This window comes from Rana temporaria, chromosome 1, assembly GCF_905171775.1.
Source record: "Rana temporaria chromosome 1, aRanTem1.1, whole genome shotgun sequence".
Taxonomy (NCBI): Eukaryota; Metazoa; Chordata; class Amphibia; order Anura; family Ranidae; genus Rana; species Rana temporaria.
Genome location: NC_053489.1, coordinates 384,331,824 through 384,359,252, shown reverse-complemented (window position 1 = coordinate 384,359,252; position 27,429 = coordinate 384,331,824).

Genomic DNA, 27,429 nt, shown 5'->3' with positions numbered 1-27,429 from the left:
ATCTCACTGTAAAGAGGACCTGTCATGCTATATTCCTATTACAATGGATGTTTACATTCCTTTGTAATTGGAATAAAAGTGATCAAAACATTTATTTTTGGGGAAAAACGTGTCAAACTAAAATAAATAAAGTAAAATGAACAATAAAAATAAAAATAAATATTTAAAGCGCCCCTGTTCCCGCGTGCTCGTATACAGAAGCGAATGTGCACGTAAGTCCCGCCCACATATGAAAACGGTGTTCAAACCACACATGTGGGGTATCGTTGCGAACGTTAGAGCGAGAGCAATCATTTTGGCCCCAGACCTCCTCTGTAACTAAAAACATGTAACCAGTAAAAACATTTAAAACGTCACCTATGGGGATTTTTAAGTAGCGAAGTTTGGCGCCATTCCAGAAGCGTGTGCAATATTGAAGGGTGACATGTTGGGTATCTATTTACTCGGTGTAACTTCATCTTTCATATTATGCAAAAACATTGGGCTAACTTTAATGTTTTTTTTTTAAAAAAGCACAAAACAAAAAAAAAATTTATTTCCCAAAAAAATGCGTTCGAAAAATTGCTGTGCAAATACCATGTGCGATAAAAAGTTGCAACGACCGCCATTGTATTCTCTAGGGTCTTTGCTAAAAAAGCATATATAATGTTTTGGGGTTCTATGTAATTTTCTAGCAAATAAATTATGATTTTTACATGTAGGAGAGAAATGTCAGAACTGGTCTGGGTGCTCCAGAACGCCTGATGGTGCTCCCTGCATGTCGGGCCTCTGTATGTGGCCACGCTGTGTAAAAGTCTCACACATGTGGTAACGCCATACTCGGGAGGAATAGCAGAATGTGTTTTGGGGTGTAATTTGTGGTATGCATATGCTGTGTGTGAGAAATAACCTGCTAATATGAAACTTTTGTGGAAAAAAAAATAAAAATAAAAAAAACCTTGATTTTGCAAAGAATTGTGGGAAAAAATGACAACTTCAAAAAACTCACAATGCCTCTTTCTAAATACCTTGGAATGTCTTCTTTCCAAAAAGGGGTCATTTGGGGGGTATTTGTACTTTTCTGGCATGTTAGTGTCTCAAGAAATGAGATAGGCCGTCAGTACTTCAGATGTGATCAAATTGATACATTTTCAGTAATTGGTACCATAGCTTGTAGACCTTATAACTTTCACCCAGACTAAATAATATCCAAAAATTTTTTTTTTAACCAAAGATATGTAGCAGTATACATTTTAGGCCAAATTTATGAAGAAAAATTCATTTTTTGCAAAATTTTATAATAGAAATGAAGAAAAATTTATTTTTTTACAAAATTTTCGTTCTTTTTTCATTTATAGCGAAAAAAATAAAAACCGCAGAGGTGATCAAATACCACCAAAAGAAAGCTCTATTTGTGGGAAAAAAAGGACAAAAATTTAATTTGGTTACAGTGTTGTATGACTGAGTTATTGTCATTCAAAATGTGAGAGCACCGAAAGCTGAAAATTGGTCTGGTTATTAAGTGGGTTTAAGTGCCCAGTTGTCAAGTGGTTACATTTTTTCCAGCATTCCCATTTATCTTTAAATCCTGTTTTTTCCTCCTCTATGCTATACGTCTCTTCCACAGAGTTGATCCACTACCATATTGATGGACTTTCCACCTCCTGCCATTTTTTTGGAATCGGCCATTTAGCCGCATTTAACAAATGTGGTGTCAGGCTCTTTGTAATATTTCACCGCTTCCTCTCCTCCGTGGAATTATACTATCCATGGGTCTTTTTTTATCTCCTTCTTGGTAATTTCTTTTATCAGATCCAGGATGTTCTCCCAATATTTTTTGATTTTGGGACAGTCCCACCACAAGTGGGACATTGTTCTTGTTGTTCTGCAACCTCGCCAACATTCCGTCGTCTGTCCCTCTTTGAATTTACTCATTTTGTCTGGTGTTGCATACCAACCTGCTATACATTTGTAGTTCATTTCTGCGGTCCTGATGTCTATGGCCGAGGAGTGGGTCAATTATATAATTTTTCCTATAGTGATTTTATCCTTTTGTGTTCCCAGCTCCCGCTCCCATTTTTTAATGAATGGGGGCATCTCCAGTTCGTCCACAGTCAGCAGCAATTTAGCAAGCTTTGAAATAGTGCCTTTGGAGTTATCTACTATACATGGCCGTTCCAATGGCCTAAGCTGCTCCCCTGACCTTAAAGGGGTTGTAAAGGTATTTTTTTTTACCTTTACAGCCCCTTTAATGTCTGGGGTAGATTTTGGACAAAGTGGTACAACTGGCGATACCACCACTCATTTATTACCATTAACCACTTGCCGACCGCCGCATGTATATGTACGTCCACAGAATGGCACGTACAGGCATATGGGCGTACATGTACGTCCCTGCCTTTCCGCGGGTCGGGGGTCCGATCGGGACCCCCCCCCAGCTACATGCGGCCGTCGGATTCCCGCGGGGAGCGATCTGGGACGACGGCGCGATCGCTCCCCGGAGCTGAAGAACGGGGAGAGCCGTATGTAAACACGGCTTCCCCGTGCTTCACTGTGGCGGCTGCATCGATCGAGTGATCCCTTTTATAGGGAGACTCGATCGATGACGTCAGTCCTACAGCCACACCCCCTACATTGTAAACACACACTAGGTGAACCCTAACTCCTACAGCGCCCCCTGTGGTTAACTCCCAAACTGCAACTGTCATTTTCACAATAAACCATGCAATTTAAATGCATTTTTTGCTGTGAAAATGACAATGGTCCCAAAAATGTGTCAAAATTGTCCGAAGTGTCCGCCATAATGTCGCAGTCACGGAAAAAATCGATGATCGCCGCCATTAGTAGTAAAAAAAAAAATAATTAATAAAAATGCAATAAAACTATCCCCTATTTTGTAAACGCTATAAATTTTGCGCAAACCAATCGATAAACGCTTATTGCGATTTTTTTACCAAAAATAGGTAGAAGAATACGTATCAGTCTAAACTGAGGAAAAAAAATTTTTTATATGTTTTTGGGGGATATTTATTATAGCAAAAATTAAAAAATATTTCATTTTTTTCAAAATTGTCGCTCTATTTTTGTTTATAGCGCAAAAAATAAAAACGCAGAGGTGATGAAATACCACTAAAAGAAAGCTCTATTTGTGGGGAAAAAAGGACGCCAATTTTGTTTGGGAGCCACGTCGCACGACCGCGCAATTGTCTGTTAAAGCGACGCAGTGCCGAATCGCAAAACCTGGCCTGGGCATTTAGCAACAAAATGGTCCGGGGCTTAAGTGGTTAATTCCTCATTGTGTTTTAACTCCTGAAGTGGTGTAATTGTCCCTTTTTTTTTATTATATCTCTTACTGTACTTTTTGTATCCAGTTTCCTCCCACAGTTTTTTTTCCCTGGTGCGAAATATTCATTTTCTTTTTAATCTATAAGAGGTGAATTATAGTCCCTATCCATTTTTTTGTGCAACATGTCCCATATTTTAAGTGCATTCCGTGTTAACACATGAGTGTTATCATCCAGTGCTCTATACTGGGGGGGATTTTTTTTTCTTATACTGGGGGGGATTCCATATTATACTTCCCAATTGTGTTTTAGACCGTGCATTTTCTATTTTTACCCATCTTTTTTCCTGTTTATCTTTGGCCCACTCCACGACCCGAGACAGCACCACCGAATTATAATATTTTCTAATATCAGGGACCGCAAGGCCACCGTGTTTCTTATCCTGTTTTAATACCAAGGAGATTCTATGTTTTTTGATCTTCCATATAAAGTTCATTAGCAAGGTTTTAAGCACTCGGAAGTATGGTTGAGGTAGTGCTACTGGTATCATCTGGAATTTATACAGAATCTTTGGTAAAAGAACCATCTTCAGAAGATTAATTCGTACTATCCATGATATTGGTCTATTTATTACCCTTTTAATTTCCATTTTTATTTAAAGGGTCAGTAAAGGAAAAAAAATTATTAGCTAAATAGCTTCCTTTACCTTAGTGCAGTGCTGTTTTCATGTCCTCATTGTTCGTTTTTAGCTCAGATGTTGATGTATGGCTTTTCTGTTCTCCCCACTTCCTGGTTGTCTGTGTAAGAAAAGCATGGCAGAGCGAGGATTCCTGGTGTGTGGACAAACGTGCTCGCCCCCTCCTCTGCGTACTACATGTCTGCGTCTGGTCGCTCTGTACGTTCCAGACTGCAAGGATGTGTGATTTACTGAACCTCCCCTCTTTCATTACAGCTGAATGGAAGGGGGTGGGTGCGTTCTGTCTCCTCCAGCCCCCTCTCTCACTGTGCCCGCCCACACTTCAGCCAGCCTGTGTGATCCATCGTTGGGTGGTATAGTGGGCGGGCTATTCAAATCTATGCACAGAGCGCGCGTCCCGTTTTTTTAACTGCGCATGCGCGATGCGCAAAGGATACTGGGAAATGTATTTCCCAGCATGACGGCAACATCGCTCTCACGAACGAGCGGCGAGAATCGGGAAGAAAAAAAGCAGAAACGAAACCAGATAGATGCAGGTAAGAGATACCATGGAATTTAATCGCTTTTCACAATTTTTTTTTAAAAAATCACTAAACTATTATGACTTTATAGGATACCACAGGGCATTTTAACAAATAAATGTTTTTCCTTTAGTGATCCTTTAATCTAATAAGGGAATGTAATTTATTTTATACAATTTATTTGAGTTAGCAAGTTTTATTCCTAAATATTTAAGTTCCTTCTGCCAAGGGAACTTAAACTCGTCCCTTAAGAGCCGTTCTTCTGATTTACTAATGTTAACATTTAGGATCTCGGTTTTAGTTACATTAATTTTGAAATCTCACCATACTGTTTAAGGATTTTAAGTAAATTCGGTATTGTAGTCCTAGGGTTGACGATATTAAACAATACATCATCTGCAAAGGCTGAGAGTTTATGTTCGTCTTCTTCCACCTTAATTCCATTGACATCAGGGTTGTTTTGGACCATAGCAAGAAGAGGTTCTAGGGACAACACAAACAGGAGAGGGGACAGGGGGCAACCCTGTCTCGTCCGATTTTTCATCTCAAAAAGCAGGGGATAGCATGCCGTTTATTTTTATCCTTGCAGAAGGGTAATGGTACAGTGTTTTAATCCACTGAATCATCCTAGGCCCAATTCCCATGGTTTGTATCATGAGTCTACCCTGTTGAATGTTTTTTCCGCATTTATTGACAGGAGTAGACATGGGGACCCATTCTCTTTTATCTTCTGGAGAAGTAATAATGCTCTCACCCCATTATCCCTCCCTTCTCTTCCAGGAATAAATCCCACTTGATCCGAATGGACCAGTGTGGTCATCAGCCCCCTTCATTCGTTCTGCTAAAACTTTCGCGTACAATTTTATATCTGCATTAAGCAACAAAATCGGCCTATATCCGGAGCAGAGCATTCCATCTTTGCCGCCTTTCGGAATTATTGTTATCGTAGCTGCTAAAGCCTCCCTGCCCATTTCGTATTCAGTCCACAGTCCGTTCATATATTGACACAGCCTGGGGATCAAAATCTGCCTGCATTTTTTAAAGTAGAACGTTGTAAACCCGTCTGGGCCTGGGCTTTTCCCCGAGGCTGAGTCTGCCGACGCTCCACTTATTTCCTCTTCCATTATTGGTTTGTCCAATATCAATCTTTCGGTCTGACCGATATTGGGCAATCTCGCTCTTTCTAGAAATTCATTTATTTTTATTTTTACCTTTTTCTCTCCTTTCCGCCATCCCTTCTGTTCTACAGAGTACAACCCCCCGTAATAGTTTTTAAAGGTATCTGCTATATCCATTGTTGCATATACTCATTCTTTTTTTTTTATATATAATTTCTAGTTTTCTTCTTTTGCACATTTTTGTTATACCTTTCTTTTGCAATACTATTTAATGTCCTTTTAGTCTCCTGTTCCATGAGTTCTTTAAAGGGGTTGTAAAGGAAAAAAAATGTTTTCATAATAAGCATCCTTTACCTGCAGACATTCCTCTTTTCACTTCCTCATTGTTCGTTTTTGCTCAGAAGTTGCTCTATTTCTTCTCTGTTCTGTTCACTTCCTGCTTGTCTGATTGTAACTCACCACAGTAAAGGGAGGCTTTACTGCGGTGGTTAGTGACGTGCTTGCCCCCTCCTGGGAACTACATCTGTGCGGCAGGACGCTCTCTACGTGTTAGAGACTTCAAGGAGGTGTGAATTACTGGGCGTGCCGCAATGCATACTGGGAAATGTAGTTCTTACATTAACGAGCGCCGCAAACCAGGAAGTGAATGGGAGAACAGAAACTAGAACGCCGGAGGTGATATAGATGAAAGAATTTAATAGGTATTTACTCGTTTTTTTTAACAGAATCATTACACTGTTCTGTCTGTCTACCTTGCAGACATTAATTTTAAAAAAAAATGTTTTCCTTTACAACTGCTTTAAGATTGTCTCTTTTCATTACTAATTTGTGATATTGCCACCCTATATAATTTGACCGTTACTTTGTAAAGGGAGCTATGTTTGGAATGTATTCACCTCAGTGTAAGCTTTTCAAAGTTGGCCCTTGATGTGATTGTAGCCGTATTAACAGTTGGCCCTAAAATCCATACACCCAGACCTGTTACATTACACCACTGGCTGCATACTTTAATGCCACTTCCATCTAGAGCCCTTAGAAGGTACTGCGGTGCTTCCTCTTGCACCACAAGGGTTTGATGCAGAAAAAAAAAAAAAAAAAGGCAAGGAGAGAGGCGCCTCTGGGTGTAGTAGCTTTAAGCAATTTAATAGTTAAAATCATACACATGTGGTTATTACACTCACATTTGAGCAGTATGGAGCAGGCATGTAATGGTTTCTTTAAATGGGGTGAGCTGTCATCCGAGGAGAGGAGTTCCTTTTCCAGTCAGGAGGAGCGCTGTGCGGGGAGGTCACTGCTTCATCAGAAGGAGGGCATCCATAGGGATGTAGAGTCACCAAAAGACAAATACAAGTCACATTAATAATAAAGCCTTGTAAAAGAAAAACATATACATCTTCTTGTTATAAATATGGATTTGAAAAATCTCTACCACAGTTCCCCCTGAAGTTCATCCTTGTCCTCCCTCAATGATTTTGTACCCACCCACAACAGCCCAGAAGCCCCAACCCTTCCCCACCACCACACGCCGGAACCCATCATGGTAGATTTGAGACAGTTCTGGTACCTTTGCGACTTCACATCCGACCCACGAGAGTCTGTACTGCAATGTTTCATCGCCCCTTCGCTTTGGAAGAGCGGAATTCCAACATTGATGGCGGGATCCAGGCATATCTAGTCCTGTAACTTGGCAATATGATGTAATGATTGGATCGGACCGCGAGACAGCACTTTTCAGCATGGTGAATGAAAGTTCAGGAGAGTCTTATTTGTGGCACATTTGTCTCAAGAAATGACTTTATCGTTTCTTCTTCAGGTGGTTGGGTTGGGTGGGCCTCTGGACAGTCGTGCATGAATATAAACAAAAAAAGTCATCCGTGTACAGTTATTGGAGGAATGTCAGACAGGAGCAGTGGGGTGACCTTTACGACTATAAAGCAGTAGGTAGACTAGGGGAGGTAGAATTACATTAAGACATAAAAACCTGAATGTACTTTGGTTTCACTGGGTGTACAATATGGTACTGGCGGGCAGGAATGCTCACGCGTCTTAAAAAAACAGACTGCTGTCCTGGTTACATTATCTTGAGAAGATGGATGATAGAAACCAAAAGAACAACTTAGAGAGCATAATATTAAAGGAGGAAAGGAAGAGAGGTGAGTAATGAAAAAAGAATATGGAGAATAGGAAAAAAATAATAAAAATAAAAAACTACAGATTTAATGCTGCTCCAACCAAGATCTCCAGTTTACATTCCACTTTAGATTGTTAAAGAGCATTGAATCGGTATCCAAAAAAACTAATACCTAGTTGCCCTGCCAACTTTAGCTGACAGCGAGAGAAAAAATAAAATAAAAATAAAATATTGTTCCATTAAAAAACGACTCCTCTCTCATACTAGTGATCAACAGGTGAACATGATCATGGTCACTTAACAATTTACAAGTTAAAAACCTAAAAAAATAAAAATATTAAAAAGCAGAGACTAAACAATGGTTGCCAAAAAAACTTTTAGAATTTAGTCAAACCCGATTGTACTTATTACTAAAAAAAAAATTTAGAGGCTTTTCCCCAAACCAAAGAATAATAAAAAAATATATATAGTTCTTTAACAAAAAGGCAATTAAAAAAACAATGCATTATTTGTATTCTCAGGTCTATGCACTACGTTTTGGAACTTTTCTCACCTGAATGAAATGAGAAAAAAATAAAAATGATTTTTTTTTTAAATTAATAAAAAATTATAACCATAACACTACATGGAAAAAATAAATAAACCTAAAAGAAAAATAAAACTGACAAAAATAAGAAAAATATTTTTTTTTTGTAAAAAAATTAGAAAATTTATTAAAGAAATTAATGAAAAATAGAAATAAAAAATTATTAAAAAATAAAAATTGTGTGTGTGTATATGTATGAAAAATAGAAATAAAAAAATATAAAAAAATAAAAATTGTGTGTGTGTGTGTATATGTATATACATCTCGTCCGAGGATGAGAAGGCATCTGTGATAGGAGGAACACAGAACAGTGGCGCTTCCGGGTAAATTTTTCCGCCTATCACAGAACACACTGAGGAGAAGGAGCGTTTTTTAAACCATTGACACTCTCGCAGCACGGAGACCGTACCCGGCGTATAAGACGACCCCCGACTTTGGATGCATTTTTTTGCATCCAGAAAGTCGTCTTATATGCCGGAAAATACGGTATATATATATATATATATATATATATATATATATATATATATATATATATATATATATATATATATACACACACACACACACATATACATACACCCAGAAACCAAAACAAAAAATTGAACATGATAAAAAAAATTAACTAGGAGTATTAAAACAGTACATTTGTACTGGTCTGGATTGGAACAGGCTTCTTCAGAATTTTTTCTGCGTTAGTGGCTTTTCTGTTCCTTGGGAGAAGATACTTTGTTGAGGTGCACATTCTCATAGTTTTGGCGTTCATTCTTCTGATAGTAATGCACATCATTACCTGCATCAGGGAGAGCAATAAAACTACACAGATTAGGACAACAACAGGGTGGAGAAAAATGTTTAGGAAAGCTGTAGCATTAGGACTATACCCAAATAAACTTTTCCACCAGTAAATCTTCGTCTGCGTCTAAAGTGTGGGATACTTGGATCAACTTATTTTGATCATGGGAGATTCGTATGGTGGCTTGTTTCTCTTTATCTCTTAGCATATTTAATATTTCATCCTGTTGCCCAAAATCTACCAGCCAAGCCTTTAACTCAGCCCCAAATCCCAGAGGAAGTTTCTGTAGATGTATGGGGGTGTCAGGTTTGATATCAAGCCTTTTCTCTGGGATAACGGGTACGTCCTTGTGTCTCGGCTATATCTATTCCCAGGACCGGGGAAGATGTACAGTAAACTCCCTGAGGTAATGGTACCCACGCTGAGTACAGTTCAACCCGAATGCAGAATATAGGGCATCATTGGATATTTGATACCAGCACCAATACCCTTGCCCCAAGTATTTTACATAAGGTTGGGACAATTCCTCTGCATCCATGAGACCCGACCCTTCCTTGTGCCAGCATTGTTGTCTCATGATCCTATCCTGTTTCCCTTGACATAACACCACCCCTTCCTTTCTCCAGCACCCATCAGTATCAATCATTTGAGGTTGTTCAGACTCATAAACCATCAGATCATGATGGACTCGGGGGTGTAACACGGTAGTGCCCGATAGGATAGTACCCAAATTAACTGTGGTATAAGCACGATGTTCAGTCCTGGCGACCGGAATCAGGGATGAGACTGTGCAAGTCAGGTTTTGAGAGCCATGGAAATGAGTCATCCACCAATCCATATGACTCATAGCAAATTTGGACCCTACCCTACCTGCTCGTTTTCTCAAATTTAGTGGAAATTATCCTGCTGAAAAAGAAGCAATCTACTCTGAGGTCCTGGCACAGTCCTGATTGTACCTGGGTGCAAGATAAAGCAAGTTGGATGTCTTGAATAGAAAATGATGAGCGCAAACTGAAAATCTAAAAGTGAATATCAAGACAGTCCATAGGGACTGATGACAATCTATTAAACACCTTAACAAAATTTCAAGGCTGTGAACTATAATGTGAAAAACTCTCAAACAGGTGACTAATAAAACAAAAATCTCCATAAAGTCCAAAACTAAATATCAAAGGTGAATGGTGCGAAAGACTTCTGCCCTTTGGACATCAATGTGAAGAATCTGGATGAGTCTTCACTAAATCTTCACTAAGCTTGAGCTCACAGAGTGCTTACCTCCAGTCACTGGGTTATGCGTGTCAACGAAATCCTCCAGTTACTGAGATGGAATCCAATCAATGGGGAATCTGTGTCCACGAAATCCTCCAAGTGCTGGGATAGAGTCCAGGAACATTCTCTGTGTGCAATGATAATGCAGGTCCAAGCGCAGTGAAGTCAGCTTACCAGGACAGCCACAAATGTTACCGGGAGCAAAAATGGAAATAAAAGGCTCTCATAGTGAAGTATGTAAGCACTTAGAAAATTTAATGAAGGTAAAAGTGTGCTTACATCAAAAAACGAATAAAAACGCCAAAACAGCGGCACTTCCGGTGGACGGTCAGGATATTGCGTCACTTCCGGTCATGTCTAACCTTACGCGTTACGTCACGTCACGTGACTTCATCAGAGGTTACTCAGTGTCTGCTAGATACTGTCTTATATAGGTACAAAGAGGAAATGGACCCACGGCCATTTTAGAACGGCATTCAAACAAAACTAAGATGCGGCCATTTTGTAGAAGGGAAAAAAGAAAGGAAAAAAGGACAAATACACCGGTAACCGTAATAACAATACGGACCAGAATATATTAAGAGAGCAGAAATATTAGGTATAATTATAATACAAAATAAAAACCTCAAACATTACCACAGAATGGTATATGTAAAAACATATTGTAAAAACTTGTCAAAGTATAATAAAATGACAAGATACAGACAGGGAATACTTACAAGGAATTGATGGAAATTTCATCAAAACTATATAAAAAAAAAGGAGAACCTAAAAAATATTTGTCTGTGATATAATAACCTTTCAAGATGAAATTTAAAACATTAAAATATTAAAATCATGAATGAATAAATAGGTGGTGTTGGACTAGACTGGAGAGAGTAATATCCCTTGCGTTTACATCACTAATACAAAAACGCTATTCCAATCAGTCATATAACTTCATTACATTCATAAAATTGACCTAAAAATTACTTAAAAAACAATTTACGTCGAACTCGACATTTAACCCATTGGGCACTAAAGTATTTAAAGAGTGGATCTACTGAGATTCCTTCTGGCTAATTGTTCTGACCAGATGGGCTCCTCTCCATGGTTTATTACATTTATCTATCCCCCAGAAGGATAATTGTTTGGGATCTTTATTATGTTTCTCCGCAAAGTGCCTACTCATGTTGTGCTTAGGAAAGCCATTTTCTATGTTAACAACATGTTCCTTTATTCGAACCATTAGTGCTCTCTTTGTTCTTCCTACATATTGTATATTGCAGGAACACTGCAGAACATAAACCACCCCTTCAGTGTGGCAACTAATGAAATCCTTAATGATGTGGCGTTCATTTGTATGGGTGGAAACGAACTCAGTCCTTTTCTGTTGAGGACCTTTGGAATGCTTACAGGCATAACAGTATTTACAGGGAACAAAACCCTTTGTGTTAAAAAACGTGTAACCACTCTTGGGTGGAGGGTCAACCACATTTTTCACCAAAATGTCTCTTATGGTGGGTGCTCTTTTATACACAATATTGGGTTTTTCTGGCAATATAGATTTCAAATGCCTATCTCCTTTCAGAACATGACAATGTATTTTGATCAGTTTTTCCACATCCTTATGCTGAATATTGTAATCCAAAATTATGGCAGGGGCCATCATATCCCGCTGTTTCTTCATATTTCCCTGTAACATCATATTTTGATCAAGACCCGCAACTGATTGGATTTGTTCATTGATAAAGTTGTCTGAGTATCCTTTATTTTTGAATCTTTGACCTATAAAATCTGTATTATTTGTACAATTCCGTTTAATGCGAACCAGCTGTCCCTTAGGTATATTTAGCAACCATGATTTATGATGACAGCTATTTAGTGACAAATAGCTGTTGGAATCAACACTTTTAAAGTGTGTTTTAGTGATAAGTTTGCTGTGTGATATGGTAATATCAAGATCCAAAAAATTGACTGATTTATCACTAATATTAAATACTAAATGATGTTTTGATCATTAATATTTAATTCTGCACAAAAATTCTCAAATGTTTCCTTGGTACCTTTCCAAACCATGAGCACATCGTCAATGTACCTCTTGTAAAATACTAATTGAGTGGGAGTGTTTGAGTATATAACGCTCTCTTCCCACTGTGCCATGAAGGCATTAGCCACCGAGGGCGCAAATTTTGCGCCCATGGCGATGCCAGTTCTTTGGTTATAGTATGATTGATTGTACCAGAAATAATTTGATTTTAGACAGAATTCCAAGCATTTGATAAGAAACTTCCGTTGCTTGCAAATACGTATAATATAGTTCCTTAACAGCCACTTAGTAGCACTACAGGCTTGGTGATGTTTTACTATTGTGTATAAAGAGGATACATCTGCTGTGGCAATCCAGGTTTGTCCCTCCACAACAGGTACCTCTTCTAATAGCTGCAAAACATGTTTAGTATCTCCTTAAGTATGCTTTGGTTTGCTGAATAGCTGGTTGCAAAAATTGGTTCAGGTATTTACCCATCCTAGCTGTAAGCGAGTCAATACTGTTAAGACCTGCAGTGGTTATGGTACTGCGGCCTTCTTTCCGTCCCTCAATCGCCGAGCATAGGGGATTATCGCTACCATAGGAGGTAGAGGAATAGTGGGGATGAATGCAGTTTCCAAGATGATTCTTCCGAATTGTTATAATCTCCCCCCCCCAAACATGAGCCAAGACTTCATGCCAGGGTGTCCAGATATAGAATAGCTTTATTGAGGCTGGAGGTTACTTATATACAGCAAAAGGAATACTTGACGTAATCAGATGAACAATGATAATCTCCTCACACATCATCATACAATGGTTTTACTAACGAGCCCCCCCTACAATAGACCTCTTAGGAGACAGACGTCCTGTCTCCGATGTAATCCACGTGTGTTAATTACTGGTCATTTACCCAGACGAGGTGAGACCTTCTCACCTGCTAAACTATAGAAATTCACACAATGAACGCTTCTTGAGAGACAGACGAAAGTTCATTTACATGACACTGCAGACGATATTATCACAGCAAGCTCTGCCTGGGAGATATTGAAATCAGTTAAGGAATAAACCAATTATCTCCAGGCAGAGAGCACCCCAAGTTTCCCAAAAGTTGGAACACCCCTTTCCACACAAGGTATCCCTACAATTACATATGCCCTGATAGCTCCGATCTGGGGGACCAACATATCCAAATTTCACCCAGATTGGTCCAGGGGTTCTTAAAAAACAAACAGAACCTATGAGAAAATCCAGAATAAAGTCTATTTTCTTCACAATACTCCCCCTTAGTTCCATGGGTCGGCATACCCGCCTAGACCCTGCCGGGTTGGCTAGGGGATGTCCGGGTCAAAATTATACTTCCAAGTCGGTTTGGCGGGAAAGCCCATCCGCATTGCCGTTCTGCTTGCCCGGGCGGTATTGCAGTGTAAAATTGTAGGGCTGCAATGCTAAACTCCAGCGCAGCAATCGGGGATTGTCTCCAGGGACTTGGTTGAGCCAGATGAGGTGGTTATGGTCAGTGGGTAGGCTAAAGGCACGGCCATAAAGGTACGGTTGGAGCTTCTTTAAGGCCCATACTAGAGCCAGGCATTCTTTTTCCATGCCGTCTTAAGTCCCTGGAACGCCGTTGCACACTCAAAGAACCAGGCTACCTGCTTGGGTAGAGCCCTTTTGGTCAGGTCGGTGAGGGGTTTCGCTAGGGTGCTATACCCTGGGACGAACTTCCTATAATATCCGGCGGTGCCTAGGGATGCCAATACCTGCGTCTTGGTGCAGAGCTGGGGCCAATTAGCTATGACCTCTACTTTTGCGGGTTCAGGGGGCTGTTTCCCAGACCCTACTCTAGGCCTTGGTATTGAACCTCTGCCATGGCCCCATGGCAGTTCTCGGATTTCAGGGTGAGATTTAGTTTCTCCCCCAACCCAACTTGCTCTAGGTTACCTTGGTTAGCTGCCCGCAGGTCGGGTAAGGGGAGTCCTTCACTAGCATCAGTGGACGGGGCACCGATAGAGGCCACGTCCTCGGAGCGCTCGAAGTACGGTTTCAACATGTTCACATGAAAGGCTCGTCTGATCCTTTCATCCAAACATTTGGCCACAATATAGGTGGTGTCGCTAATTCGTTCCACCACTTTAAATAGCCCCTGCCACGATGCCTGTAGCTTGTCCTTTTTGGATGGTCTGAGGGCTAATACTTTTTGCCCTATTTCCAGGTTCCTATCTCGTGCTCCCCGGTCATACCATTGTTTCTGTCGTTTCTGGGCTGCCTGTAGGCTCTCCCGAACTGATTCGGTCAGTGCCCGCAGGCGGTCCCGGAACTCCAGCACGTACGGCAAAACCGGGATCCCTTCCTCTCCTGTGTTGCCCTCCCAGTGCTCCCGTATGAGGTCCAGGGGTCCCCGGACTTTTCTCCCGTATAGGAGTTCGAAGGGGAGAACCCGGTCGACGCCTGGGGCACTTCCCAGTAGGCAAACAGGAGATGGGGTAGAAATTTATCCCATTGACCGCAGGACTCTGTGAACGCTGTGAGCATCTGCTTAAGCGTGCCATTGAATCGTTCACAAAGACCGTTGGTCTGGGGGTGGTTGGGGAAGTTAAATAACGGTTTCACCCCGCAGTTCTGCCATAACTGTTGAGTGACAGTTGCTGTGAACTGGGTTCCCTGATCTGAGAGTATTTCTCGGGGGAATCCTACTCGAGAAAAGATCCTGACTAGAGCTTCTGCTACTGTCTCCGCCCCAATGTTGGGGAGCGCCACTGCCTCAGGGTACCTGGTGGCATAGTCCACCACCGTGAGGATGTAGCGCCTTCCGGAGGCGCTGGGTTTGTTGAGGGGCCCTATCAGGTCTACTGCCACTCTGGAGAATGGTTCCTCTATTATAGGTAGGGACCGCAACTTGGCCTTGGGGTGGTCCCCACGTTTCCCAATCGTTTGACATGTGTCACATGTCCTGCAGTACGTCTGCAAGTCTTTTGATATCCCTGGCCAGAAGAACATTTGGGTAAGGCGATCCTTAGTTTTCTTGATACCCAGATGTCCGGCTAGCGGGATATCATGGCTGAGCTTTAGAAGCTCTGCTCTGTATTTGCGGGGTACAACTAGCTGCCTTTTTATAACTTGGGCTGCCCCACTTCCCACTCCCCCTGTGACCCTATATAGCAGTCCCTTGTCCCAGTGGAAGTCCTCTTGAGCATTACCTTCCTTAGGGGTACCTACGGCCTTCCTGTAACCTGCTAAGGTGGGATCTGACTGCTGGGCTTGGCCAAAGTCTTGTGGAGTGCCCCAGAAGGGGATAGGGTCCGGACATACTACGGGGTTTTCGGTCCCTACCTGTGGTTCCTCGGAGTGCGTCTGTCCAGCTCGGCGGGCTTGCGCCCTGGTAGTCACAGGGCAGGTTCCAGCGGGATCTGGGGTAAGCAGCTGTGAAGTTAGGCGCCCCAAATCGTTCCCCAGCAATACTTCCTTAGGTAGGCCCGACATAATGCCTACTTCCATCTGCTTGGCTCCGGTGCCCCAATTTAACTGCACTTGGGCTGTGGGTAGTTTGTGGATGGCGCCTCCTGCCACTCTTACTGCAACAGTCCTGTTGGTGCGCGCCTTCGCAGATATGGTGTGAGGCTGCACCAGAGTGAGGGTGGCCCCAGAGTCTCGTAGTGCCTCAGCCTCCTTTCCATCTACTGTGACCCATTGTCTGTGGTGCACCCGGTTGTCCCCCTCGGCTTGTGCTAGGTTCACCTCATGCAGTTTGGTCCATTGCTCAGATTCAGTGCTGTGGTCTTCCAGCAGCTCATGCTGATAGTGATGAGTGGCTGCCCTCGGTGGTGGTGGTGATGGCCGCTCCCAATTGCCTCTTCTCCGCTGAGGGCAATGTATTTTGTAGTGCCCTGGCTGATTGCATTGGTGACATACCAATGGCGGTCTCCGGTTAACATTAGGTGGTGTAGTGGGTGGTACCGCGTTCGGTCGGTGGTGGGTCACAGGACCTGGCGTTGGGGTGCTTGACCCTACCAGAGGGCGGTTTCCACTAGCCTCTCCTTTTCTTCCTTCGTGATGCTCGTCTGCCAGCTTGGCCGCTTCCTCGATTGTGGCCGGCTTCCTGTCTCTGACCCAGTCCTTGGTGTCTGCAGGTGTGTGGTCAAAAAATTGTTCTAGCAAGAAGAGTTGTAGCACCTCCTCTAGCGTCGCGGCTTGGCAGCCTTGTATCCAGTTTTGGGCCGCCCGATACATCCTAAAAGCCCATTCGGTGTAGGAGTCTCGGCCCCCTTTCCGTAATGCCCGAAACGTTTTCCTGTAAGTCTCTGGGGTCACGGCATACCTGGCTAGCAGAATGTCCTTTACCCTGGCATAGTCGTGTATGGCTGTATCAGGAACTGCTCGGTATGCCTCTGCTGCTCGGCCCGTGAGTTTGCTGTTTAGAATCGCGGCCCATTGCTCTGATTCCAGACCCTCCAAAGCGCATTGACGCTCAAAATCTTGTAGGTATGCGTCAATTTCCATTTCTCCATCCGAAAAACTTTTAAACGCAGCATAGTTAACCTTTCTCCGCTGCCCTCCATTTATAGATCCGGCTAAGGAAGCGGTGTCTCCTTGGTTTAAGCTTGCCTGTTGTGCTCTGCGTTCTGCGCTCACCTGCTCCAGGACTTGCGTCACCATCTCCGGTGTGGGATTTGGCTCGTATAGGTTTAGCCTCCACATCACCTTCTGTTGGAACTCCTCTTCCTCCTGGCTGACATTCGCCATGCTGCTGGTTTGGTCGCCCTCCATTAGTTCTGCTATGAGGGTAGCTCTCTTTTTGTTGCTTGCCACTTGACCTCGGGCTTCCAGCAGATCCTTTAGCGTGGTCCTCTTTAGTCTCTCGTAATGCTGGGCCATTCACCTGCTGTCTTTATGCGTCCCATTCAACCCCGCTGCTTGCCACCAGTTGTTAAGACCTGCAGTGGTTATGGTACTGCGGCCTTCTTTCCGTCCCTCAATCGCCGAGCATAGGGGATTATCGCTACTATAGGAGGTAGAGGAATAGTGGGGATGAATGCAGTTTCCAAGATGATTCTTCCGAATTGTTATAATCTTCCCCCCCAAACATGAGCCAAGACTTCATGAAGGGTTTCCAGATATAGAATAGCTTTATTGAGGCTGGAGGTTACTTATATACAGCAAAAGGAATACTTGACGTAATCAGATGAACAATGATAATCTCCTCACACATCATCATACAATGGTTTTACTAACGAGCCCCCCCCTACAATAGACCTCTTAAGAGACAGACGTCCTGTCTCCGATGTAATCCACATGTGTTAATTACTGGTCATTTACCCAGACGAGGTGAGATCTTCTCACCTGCTAAACTATAGAAATTCACACAATGAACGCTTCTTGAGAGACAGACGAAAGTTCATTTACATGACACTGCAAACGATATTATCACAGCAAGCTCTGCCTGGGAGATATTGAAATCAGTTAAGGAATAAACCAATTATCTCCAGGCAGAGAGCACCCCAAGTTTCCCAAAAGTTGGAACACCCCTTTCCACACAAGGTATCCCTACAATTAAATATGCCCTGATAGCTCCGATCTGGGGGACCAACATATCCAAATTTCACCCAGATTGGTCCAGGGGTTCTTAAAAAACAAACAGAACCTATGAGAAAATCCAGAATAAAGTCTATTTTCTTCACAAATACCATTGACGATGGGTCTGCCTGGTGGGTTATCCTTATCCTTGTGTATTTTCGGAATAATGTATATTATCGGTATTCTGCAAACTTCCGGTAATAGGAATACGGATTCCTTTTTATTCAAAATTTCACTTTTGACTCCCAAATGAATAAGTTGTTTCAATTGTTCTTTGTATTTGGAAGTAGGATTTCCTAATAATTTAGTATAGGTCTCAGCATCTTCCAATTGTCTCAGGAGTTCTGTATTGTACTGTTCTTTGGATAGAACTACAACTCCTCCTCCCTTATCGGCAGGTCTGATTACAATGTCTTTACGTTTTTTCAGGGACTGAATCCCCATTTTTAAGTGTACGGGGTCACTTGCTTTTTTTAGCTTTAATCCATCAAGATCCTGTAAAACTAATTTTTTAAAAACTTCAATATTTGGATTATTGCTGACCAGTGGGTTAAACACAGAATTGTTGCGAAGTGTACTATGTTGAATGGGATTTATGGATGTCAATGTGGAAGATCCATGTTTGATTGGATTACCTAAAAAGTACTTTTTAATGTTCATTTTCCTGATGTACTTTTGTATGCCTATACAAGTTTCAAATTTATTTAGGTTCTTCACTGGTGCATGTTTAAGACCACCCTCTAGAACCATAATTTCTTCTGAGGTGAGTACCTTGCCACTTAGGTTGAAGACCCCCTCCCCTTTTCCACTCTTTCTTTTTGGATCTCTTTCCTCCTCTACATCCCCGTTTTCTTTGGGAATTCGGGTTTCCTTTTCGTTGTGAGGCCTTCTTGGGGATCTTTGATATTCCTTTGTTGTTCTTGGAGATTGATCCTCCCGTGTCTGCCTCCTTGGAGATGAGTAGGGATCTTGGGGGTACCGTCTCGGAGAATGGTCCCTCCGATCCCTGTCTAAAAAAGACCCATGGGAATTATGCCCATAATATGGTGCATGGTAAGGGTGGTGATCTTGGTATTGTCGCAAAGGTTCAAATCGGTTATGTGTAGGGATAGGACTCCGTTGCGGATAATTGTAATATTGGGGATAGTGAGGGTTGGGATTAGGGGGTGGTGGATAATATATTGGCCCCCTATTATCCCTATAATCCCTCTCAGAGTTACGACGATTCCAGTACGGTTTCTTGAAAGGCTTTTTAAAAGTTTTTTTTGGGCGTGTGTTTTGAGGTGTTTGGTGACGTTGTATTTCACCATCATTCTGTTCTTGACCTCCTCTCAATGGTGGAGGAGCTTGATCCTGCCAGCCTAAATGTTTATCAGGTCTATTTGTCCTTGAATCTTCAGATTCAAGGACAAATAGACCTGATAAACATTTAGGCTGGCAGGATCAAGCTCCTCCACCATTGAGAGGAGGTCAAGAACAGAATGGGGTGTCTTCTTTCCAAAATGGGGTCATTTGGGGGGGGTTGTGTGCCATCTTGGCATTTTATGGCCTTCAAAACTGTGATAGGTAGTGAGGAGTGAAATCAAAAATGTATGCCCTTAGAAATCTTGAAGGCGGTGCTTGGTTTTCGGGGTCCCATACGCGGCTAGGCTCCCAAAAAGTCCCACACATCTGGTATCCCCGTACTCAGGAGAAGCAGCAGAATGTATTTTGGGGTGCAATTCTACATATAACCATGGCATGTGTGAGCAATATATCATTTAGTGACAACTTCGTGCAAAAAAAAAACAGTTTGTCATATTCCAGCAACTTGTGTCAAAATATAAAATATTCCATAGACTCGACATGCCTCTCAGCAAATAGCTTAGGGTGTCTACTTTCCAAAATGGGGTCATTTGGGGGGGTTTTGTGCTATTTTTGGCATTTTATGGCCTTCGAAAATGTGATAGGTAGTGAGGAGTGAAATCAAAAATTTGCGCCCTTAGAAATGCTGAAGGCGGTGCTTGGTTTTCGGGGTCCCGTACGTGGCTAGGCTCCCAAAAAGTCCCAAACATGTGGTATCCCTGTACTCAGAAGAAGCAGCGAAATGTATTTTGGGGTGCAATTCCACATATAACCATGGCATGTGTGAGCAATATATCATTTAGTGACAACTTTTTGTAAAAAAAAATGTTTTGTCATTATTCAATCACTTGGGACAAAAAAAAATATTCAATGGACTCAACATGCCTCTCAGCAGTTTCCTTGGGGTGTCTACTTTCCAAAATGGGGTCATTTGGGTGGGGGTTTGTACTGCCCTGCCATTTTAGCACCTCAAGAAATGAGATAGGCAGTCATAAAATAAAAGCTGTGTAAATTCCAGAAAATGTACCCTAGTTTATAGACTCTATAACTTTTGCGAAAACCAATAAATATACGCTTATTGCGATATTTTTTACTAAAGACATGTGGCTGAATACATTTTGGCCTAAATGTTTGACTAAAATTTAGTTTATTCGATATATTTTACTTTTTGTTATAAGAAAAATCATTTTTTTTTCAAAATTTTCGGTCTTTTTCCGTTTATATCGCAAAAAATAAAAATCGCAGAGGCAATCAAATACCATCAAAAGAAAGCTCTATTTGTGGGGAGAAAAGGACGCAAATTTTGTTTCGGTACAACATTGCATGACCGCGCAATTACCAGTTAAAGCAGCGCAGTGCCAAATTGTAAAAACACCTTTGGGCATTTAGCAGCATATTGGTCCGGGGCTTAAGTGGTTAAAAACATTTCCTTCTATACTCCCATGCGTCTGGTCTGACCACCAGATCGCATCCTTTGAGACAGATTTTATTGGTCTTGCCCCCATGCCTTTTGCATGGCGATTGAACGAGTCCCTCCTCTCGGATGCAGCGGTCGAGGCCGAGATTCAAAGGTCCATTGATCAATATTTTGAACTTAACGCCCTCCCTGAAACCCCTGTCTCTGTGCTCTGGACGGCTCATAAAGCTGTTCTACGGGGTAAGCTGATTGAGATTGCTTCTGCCCGTAATAGGATGAACAAACAGCGAATACTAGATCTTACTGCTGACTTAGACCCCTATATAAAAACACAAACGGACTCTCTCAGGAGTCTATCAGGGCAGATATTGACAAGAAACGCCTGGAGTTAGACACTTTGCTCACCACTAAGGCTGAGAAGGCCCTGAGATGGGCAAAGACGAAATTCCTTTTGCATGGTAGTACCTCCTCGGCCATGTTAGCTAGAAGGCTGAACCGCCTCACCGCGCCCCCTCATGTTTACAAGCTCACTGATGACTCGGGCTCGACCACCTCACACCCTCAGGAGGTCCTAAAGGTTTTCACCAAATTCTACTCCTCCCTCCTGGCGTGGTCTCCGTCAAATCCTTCTGATGAAGATCTGGCCTGGTTGGACGCTATGCCGGTTCCTACCCTTTCTCCCTCTCAAGTAGAAAAGTTGAACTCCCCGGTCTCACAAGAGGAAGTCTCTGCCGTGATCAAGGCCCTGAAATTGGGTTCGGCCCCAGGCCCGGATGGCTTTTCCTCTCTATATTTTAAAAAATTCGCTCCTACACTTTCAGGCAAAATGGCACAACTGTTCAACTCGTTTTTGCAGGGTGGCCCCCTTCCAGAGGAGATGCTACTTGCGAGCATGTCCCTAATCCCTAAACCAAATAAGAATCACTCCCTCCCTCAAAATCTTTAGCAGAATTCTGGCAGATCGTTTGGCGAACGTCTCGAAGTCTACTGCCCTCCCCGTAGGTTACCCCCACTCTGAAATTGATCACCTTAGGCACAATTTTAAATTCTCCTGGGCTATTCAATCTCTTCCTTACCTAGGTATTAATCTCACTAATGACTATCAAACTCTTTGACACAAATTATCCCCCTATGGTTACTAAAATTAAACAACTGCTCAGAGCATGGGCTCCTCTCCATATATCATTTTTAGGTAGAGTGACTGCCCTGAAGATGACTTGTCTCCCTAAATTAATGTATTTATTTAGATCCCTTCCACTTAGATTACCCAAACTTTACGTCTTCAAAATTCAATCCCTATTTAACAATTTCATTTGGAAGAATAGACCCCCTAGATTTGCGAAGGATGTACTTTACCGTTCCTCTAAAAGGGGAGGACTTGGAGTTCCCCAGATTTGGCTCTATTATTTGTCCAGTAGATTTTCTCAACAGGCCCAATGGAATATCCGTAATCCTAAAGTTCCGTGGGTTAGATTTGAACAGGACTCGATTGCCCCATTTTATCTCCCTGGTCTCATGTGGTCCTCGAATCCGATAGAATATGCCCTCCGTTCTAAAAATCTCATAGTTGCTTCCTCTCTGGACCTCTGGGACAGTTACAAAGCCAAGTTTGGCCTGGTTTCACGTCCCCCTTTGAATGCCTCATTTGTAGGGGACTCACGTTTTACCCCGGCCTACTCCTGCCCTGAGTCTTTTCAGACTTGGGTGGCTTTGGGCCTGACCAGACTTCGGGACTTCCTACAGGACTCCAAGTTTGTATCCTTTGCAACACTGCAGGCTAAGTTTGGTATCCTGGGGGGGAATTCTTTCGTTTTCTCCAAATCCGACACTTTTTTCAATCCCATTACGGAACCCCCCCTACGGACCGTCCCTCTGACTTTGAGACTTTGTGCAGTTCAGCACCTAGGGGCAGGGGTCTAATATCAGGAATCTATATCATGATGGTTGCAGCTCTTCAGTCCACTGAGTTGAAATATAGATCCCATTGGGAACGGGAGTTGCAGTTAGACACAAACGACTTGGACTGGCAGTCCTGCTGGATCAATATGCGCAAATGCACTCTTTCCCTCACAGTCAGGGAAACAGCAATTAAACTGCTAACCCGCTGGTATTACACCCCTATGTGTCTACACAGTATGTTCCCACAAGTTTCCCAGTCTTGCTTTAGGGGTTGTGGAGAGCCAGGCTCTTATATCCATTTGTTCTGGGAATGTCCCAAGCTAAAACCCACCTGGATGGAGGCACTGAAACTGATTGACACCCTCGCAGGGGAACACGTAGATCTCAAGCATACTCACTGCCTCCTTTTTGACAAAATCACAGAAGTACCAATTCCCACGGTTAGGCTCATTCACTCGATCTGCCTTGCCATGTTGTGGGCTATTGCCCTCTGCTGGAAGACGGACGTGGTCCCTTTCTCGTTAATACTGCCTAGGGTAGACCAAATGATGCTCTCTGAGAAAATCTTCCATACCCTGTATGACTCGCTGCCTAAGTTTGATGCCAAGTGGAACCCATGGTTTCTTTTCAGACTCCAAGACTGACCTTTTTCTTTTATTTCTTTATTGTGTATTTATGTTTTTTTTTTCCTTTTCTGGCTCTCTGCTTTCAGGATAGCTTTTCCTCAGTCCTCCTTTAGACCGTAACATTACCACATTACGACTGTGTCTCAGGTTTACTTTTATGTCAGTTGTGTCATGTATCAGTATATTTACATCGTTGTGTAATATGTTCTGCATATCATTTCTCATGTTGTATTCAGATATTTCAATGTGTGCCTGTGCTCTTTGGCCTTGCACTCACTCTTTCATGACCTTGTATTACTTTTCAATATATTTACAATAAAGCTTTTTGAAAACAAAAAAAAAACATTTCCTTCTTTCAATTCCTGTCCGAACTCAAAACCCTCAGAGAAGTATGGACTCCAAGGTGTAACCCAGTAGAGTCTGATAGGATAGTACCCAAATTGACCGTGATATATGCACAAAGTTCTGTCCCTGCCCGTAGGGATGAGAATAGAACGAGTTGGATTTCCTAACCCTTCCCTGATATGTAGCCCAGGGCCTCCCAATATGTTCCTGATTATCTCCAGCTCCATAGTGTTTACGGTACCCAGTGACCCACCTCCCGTTCCAGAGACAGTCACCATTGAGCCTCTCTCTAGTATGGGAAATAGTCTGGATACCCGGATTGAAAACCACCTGCCACCAGGTACCCCCGATCCCTCATTGAGGCTGCCCACCTTCTCCCTCCTCTATCAATGTGGAAATCAGATTATGTTATCCTTCACCCCTACAAAACAAACTGCCTTCACTTATTCGGACAGGACTCACATGGAAGACAGGAGTCTAGTGCCACTTTGGGGCACTGGTCTTCTTGGCATGCAAGACACAGACAACCAGTTAAGGTACCCAAGTAATCTAGGACAGGAAGGACACCTATGGAAATGAGGAGAACACTGCATGCCCCTGCACATATCGGAAGTGAGGGCCCTTGGAACAGCCAAGAGCTGGTATCACTCCATATGATCTTCCTGCACAACTTTTCTCCAAAATCAACCAAAACTATACAATACGAGGCCAGACCTATACACTTTCAACTCGTATGTAATCAGGCAGGCCTTCGTACCACCCGTCTGTAGGTAAATCTAAAATAAATTGTAAAACAAAAATTGCATAATGTGTATCCAGCTCAAGGAACTGATGCTTCCAGACACAACTGACCAATAGACTAAGAAAAATCCCTTGCAGCACTGAGGCACCGGGATCACTGAACAGTAGGGGGTACACGAGCCGACCGGTTTGCCTGGAAACACACAGCTATTCATTAGGCAATTGGTAACAAATAGCCACATAAAAACTGACAAACAGGAAACTCTAGAAGATAATAGGATTGCATGGTGACACGGAAGGAAACAGGTGTGAACTACATTTGGGGACATACAGATAGCTAGGGACATTTGCATACCTTAGCCTAAGGCAATGCAACCTTGTACAGCCAGGCATAACAGCGGGGAAGTTTAAGCAGTCCTAAACACAAGTCCGGCCAAAGTAGCATCAGACTTTTACCTTTTAGAGCTATGAAACTACACGTGTCAGCATGGCTGATCTTCGGTAATAAAAAAACAGATATGCCACGGATCTATGGCTGATCCATTTCAAACCCTGGAGAATACCCAAAACCCTTTTACCACTAAGAGCAGTACCCCTGAACGCTTCTTAGCCTAATATATGTGTTAGAGTGCCAATTATCCCCTGCAGTCTTACTCAACTTTTCCTTAAAAAAAAACTAATATGCGGACTTCAGTTAGTTGGTTCTGCTACTCAGTGGATCAGAACATGCAACCCACCCTAGGTGGTCCAAAAACATAGTCAAATGGACTGACAACTAGACGTTCCAACGTTATCAATGGTGATAAAACCTAAAACATTGTGAAACCCGACCGACCAACATAAAGTTGTCTATGGAGGCTAAGATTTCCTCTTATTCTGAAAGCCTGAAAACCCAGCTATCGAATCTGAGGGATAAAACACAAAATAAAAGTTAGTAATAAACATTCAATTTTTTTTCTTAACCTGGAAACAAAAACAATGGTTATATACCTGTAAGGCCCCATACACACGAGAGGATTTATCCGCAGATACGGTCCAGCGGACCGTATCCGCGGATAAATCCTCTCGAGGATTTCAGCAGATTTCTATGCGATGGCGTGTACACACCATCGCATTGAAATCCGCGCTGAAATCCTCTGGCGATGACGTGTCGCGCCGTCGCCGCTATTATGACGCAGCGACGGGCGCGACGCTGTCATATAAGGAATTCCACGCATGCGTCAAATCATTACGACGCGTGCGGGGAATCCCTTTGGACGGATGGATCCGGTGAGTCTGTACAGACGAGCGGATCCATCCGTTGGAATGGATTCCAGCAGATGGATTTGTTGTGCATGTCAGCAAATATCCGATCTGCTGGAATCCATCCCAGAGGAGATTTCTCCGCGGAAACAGATCCGCTGGCGTGTACACACCATAGGATCTATCCGCAGAAACCCATTTGCTGGGATTTATCTGCGGATGGATTCTATCGTGTGTACGGGGCCTTACAAGACATTAGCATATGAAACACAAATATACATTCCATTACATTACATAAACCGTGCACTTTTTAAAATACCAAAAAATTGTTGAGCTCAACTTTTCATTAATATGTATTACTTAATACATATTAATACCACGTGGATTTTCGTTTTATGGTATACCAATAAATTCCCTCAAAAAAAAAAAGTTTGCAACTCGTGATAAACCTTTTAACGGTACCATTTATCAACCAATCATAATACTTCATCACAACCTTTTCGCAGAACCCTCTGTAAAAAAACAAAAACAAATTTTAGTAAAGACCCTTTTCTTTTTTCACATCATTTATTTTTATTTTTATATCCAAGGCCACAAAGAGGTATTGTCATAACAAAAAAGAAAGAAGTACATAGTCATATACATATTATCGCTCCAAACAGCGAAAAACAAAACGCAACCAAGAAAGGCATGTCCATGGCCCAGATTCTCAATGGCGTTACGACGGCGCAACACCATTTGCGCCGTCGTAAGTCCTAATCTGGCCCCGGGTATCTATGCGACCGATTCTTAGAATCAGTTACGCATAGATACCCATTAGATCTGACAGGCGTAAGGCTCTTACGCTGTCAGATCTTAAATGCAATTTTTTTTCCCGCCGCTAGGTGTCGCATCGTCGTTTTCCCCGTCGTCTATGCAAATTAGGTAATTACGCGAGATTCCCGAACATACGCTCGGTCGACGCTGACATTTTACGACATTTACGTAGCCTAAGCGACGCGTAAGGTTGCCCCTGCTATTATGAGGGGCAACCAATGTTAAGTATGGCCGTCGTTCCCGCGTCGAAATTTGTAAAAATTACGTCATTTGCGTAAGACGTCTGTGAATGGCGCTTGACGCCATTTACGCCATCGTCTAAGCAAATGACGTTGGGGCGCAGTCATTTAGCGCAATGCACGTCGGGTAATTATAAATAATAAAGCGCTTTTACGATACACCGCCGCAAGTTTACAGGTAAGTGTTCTGAGAATCAGGCACTAACGCTGTAAACCTGCGGCGGTGTAACGTAAATCACATACGTTACGCTGCCCAGGAGCAACGTAATTGTATGAGAATCTGGGCCCATATCTCTCCTTTCCCATAATATTATACTAGTGAACAAAACTTCTTAAACCTTCTCATCCAAGTCTCTAAATTACATTTATTGTTCTCATACACCTAAAACCTCTCTGTTCCCTTGTCCTTATATACCCTACCTTCCCCTCCCCTCCCCTACCCCTAACAAAAAAAACAACAAAATCTATATCATGATGGTTGCAGCTCTTCAGTCCACTGAGTTGAAATATAGATCCCATTGGGAACGGGAGTTGCAGTTAGACACAAACGACTTGGACTGGCAGTCCTGCTGGATCAATATGCGCAAATGCACTCTTTCCCTCACAGTCAGGGAAACAGCAATTAAACTGCTAACCCGCTGGTATTACACCCCTATGTGTCTACACAGTATGTTCCCACAAGTTTCCCAGTCTTGCTTTAGGGGTTGTGGAGAGCCAGGCTCTTATATCCATTTGTTCTGGGAATGTCCCAAGCTAAAACCCACCTGGATGGAGGCACTGAAACTGATTGACACCCTCGC